This window comes from Hydra vulgaris, chromosome 03 (genome assembly GCF_038396675.1).
Source record: "Hydra vulgaris chromosome 03, alternate assembly HydraT2T_AEP".
NCBI classification, from domain to species: Eukaryota; Metazoa; Cnidaria; class Hydrozoa; order Anthoathecata; family Hydridae; genus Hydra; species Hydra vulgaris.
The window spans coordinates 58,749,108-58,752,500 of record NC_088922.1 but is presented as its reverse complement, the minus strand read 5'-3'; the positions used below and the strand labels follow the sequence as shown (position 1 = coordinate 58,752,500).

The 3,393-nt window shown below is 27.4% G+C and overlaps 1 protein-coding gene across 2 annotated transcripts in view; it reads right to left on the bottom strand.

The window, feature by feature from the left end:
- LOC101238065 (inositol polyphosphate 5-phosphatase OCRL) overlaps positions 1-2,811 on the bottom strand; it is an 88,769-nt gene extending 85,958 nt beyond the window's left edge. For both annotated transcript variants that reach the window (XM_065793814.1, XM_065793815.1), the window contains exon 1: positions 2,547-2,811. The gene's annotated coding sequence lies outside the window, so the exon portion shown is untranslated. The remainder of the gene's footprint in view (positions 1-2,546) is intronic.
- Between the last annotated feature and the right edge of the window lie 582 nt (positions 2,812-3,393).

Sequence of the window (3,393 nt, the reverse complement as noted above, 5' to 3'; positions counted from 1 at the left end):
CTTCAACTTTACGTTTCACCATTGCTGGATCATCAGGAAAAGTCTTCCTAATGATCCAGCAATACTCCAGCATACTCTTCCTGATGATCCAGCAATGGTGAAACTTAAAGTTGAAGAAAAAAGTTAGATTTTTTACTAATTTATTATTGCTCTGTACTTTAAGAACATTGAGCACTCTATTTGTAAAAAACACTAACATACTTTACATATATATGTATGTATATATACATATATATATATATATATATATATATATATATATATATATATATATATATATATATATATATATATATATATATATATATATATATATATATATATATATATATATATATATATATATATATATATATATATATATATATATATATATATATCAGCGTGGAAAATAACAGTTGGTCAACAACATGCCCGAAATGACAAATATTGCTGTTTTACCTCCCAAAATGAATTTTTCAACCATTAACAATTGAAAAAAAATCAGTGTTTTAAAAAACAAGATTTGACAGGATTTAATTTGGGAAATGCAAATACTACAATTTTATTTAAAATATTTAAAATTATTTAAATTAAAAAAAGTTTTTAAAAGTGCGTTCAATAAAAATGTGCGCGCGAGAGTTAATTTATTATTAATATTTTAACAGTTATTTTACTATTAATATTAACAAATATTTTGAACGCTAGTTATTTGCAAGTCTTTATTTGAAAAATTCATTGATTTTATTTAAAACTATTATTTTTAAAGGAATTCCCTAATTTTTAAGCATTAAGTTATTATATTTATAATGTTCAGTCATAAAGTACTATTACTAAAATAAAAACTTGAATGAATTAAAAAATTACAAACTTTGTCCGAAAAAAACAATTAACCCTCAATTACATGTGTTAGGCAGTCGATTGTTAATACCAAAACAAGATGGATGAGCAGCGACATGCACAATCTGAGGCCAACAAATCATGGTCCGGATGTGAAGATATAAATATAGATACAGAACTCAATGACCCCAAATGGTACCCAAAGGAGAGAAAACCTATACAAACAAACAAAAAGAGTCAATAAAGCTGGACCTACCACAAGACCTTTGGAGAAATCACATCAAAGTTGGCCTCCTGATTGCAGCTCAGTCTCAATGCTGAACTTTCAATATTCTCTCAAATGATATCAGCTGGTTCTGGAAACCTAAATGATGTTGTACTTAGTCACTTAACCATAAGACGCCAAAGAATCAATGGTAAGAAAAGGCTACAGCAAAGATAAGAGCAGATTTTGACAAAAAGCAGCCATGATTTTTAATCATGGCTGCTTTTTGGCAGCCATGATTAAAAAAGGGTTCTGGCGGAGACTGAAAACATGAAAAAAAACTGTGTTTTTCGGGACACACTACTCATAATAACTAACTCATTATGCTTTTAAATTTAAACAGTGAAACGGTGAATTCTACATTGTTATGCCATTTTCTTTTTTATTTTACACAATCTATTTTGTGCAACCTCCATTATTTTTAGTTTGATCAATTTTTTTGTTTTTTTAGACTTATTCAAAAAAGCAAAGCTTCTTTATTATTCTGAAGTTGTGGCTACCATATCAGATTCTTCAATAAAGACCTCATTTCACTTTGCATGATTCTGCACTTTGCTTAAACTGCACATTTCTCAGTGTTTAAAATTTTTTGTTCTAAATTCATACAGCGACATATCCTTTTTTTGTCTCTTAGTGATTGCAAATATTTTTTATATCCAGAGTTTACTCTAGAAACAACTTAGCAATGTCACTCTCTAACATATTTTACTGATTATTTTTCTAGAATCAGTTTAAAAATTAATTGAATATTAAGAATAAACAATATTAGGCACCCAAAGAATTTCAGCTTTAATTGTGGATGTATTTATCACTATTTTATCTATTGTTTTTAGGTGCTTGATTTAAGCATTCTGACACATGCTCAAAAATAGAAATAGAATGGGACCATTGATTTGATACTGTTGCTATCATGAATAATTATTATTATTACAAGTCTCACAAATGTATGTTTTTTTTCTTAACTGATGTTTCTTCATTTGAGCCATTTTACTTGAAAAATATAAACAGTTTAGAATTCAAAACTTTTTAACCTCTAATACTTTACACTTTTTATTATATATAAATAAAATAAATATGCAAGCATCATTAAAAAAAAATTAAACCGCAACAATGATAATATTTGATTTTAACAAAAATAGTATAACAAGAAATAGCAAGCATATGACAAATATTATTTAAAAAAAATTATATTAAAAAAAGGTGGGAGATACTTGAAACAAGCAATAATAAATTGACATATATGCAAATTTCCAGGATTTTTCCGGGAGTTTTTAAAATAACAGAAAAATTTCAAAGCTTTCAAGAACTTGCCGGGACTGGTGGGAACCCTGAAGATATGATTTAAACACTAAAAATTTAAAAAAACGTTCTTAGAATATTCTATGAAGATATTTTTATTTTCCACCGAGATAAGAAAATGTATACAATAATCTAATTTTTAAAATGTCTCAAAAAAACTCACTGTATCTCATATATAATCTTTGTACAGCGATTAATTAGTAGAAGCAGAAAATTAACTTAATTATTCTTTTTTATTAAGTTTTTATTTTGCAAACGTCTAAAGAAACGTTCGATTCCGATATCTTCCGTTGCAAAATGAATGAAGTTTTATTTAGTTTTTAAAACATTTTAATAAAAATAATAAGATTAACTAGTACTATTTTAACTAGTACTATTTTTTCTCGCCGTCTGATAAAACAACATCTAGCCGTCGTTATTGATTGATTGACGGTTTTCGATAAACGTACTCAAATCGTTGGGAATAGTGTACCTGTATGGCATGGACAACACCGCGTATCTGCGCTACAGATTTGTTTACTAGAGAAGATTAATACTTAATATTTTTTTATTTGAACAGATTTTGGTCTCATTTTAGTAAAGTGAGTATTATTTATACTTTTTAAAGTCAACAATAGATATTTGGTGTTGAAGTTAATTATAACCAATTATAGTCAGGGCCGTCCCGAAGAGATTTTAATGGGGTGGGGGAAAAGGGGAGGGGGGAAGAGGGGTGACTTATCTGTTTTTTGCCGACTTTAGCCAAAAAAAAATTTTTGCCGACTACCATAGGTTTACCTAATTCCAAACAGTCCCTAAATCCGAACAGCTTTAGTTCATTTATTGTTACATCTTTTATTTTTGTGGTATTTTTAAAAGGAAAACTGATTAAATAAATTGGAAGACTAAGGTAATGAGAATATGAAAGAATATTTTCATAATATATATTGATATCATTAAATTTTTTAATTGCAAGCAAAACACTTTTTAAAACCCCGAAAAACCAACAATATAAAACCGACTTAAAAAAA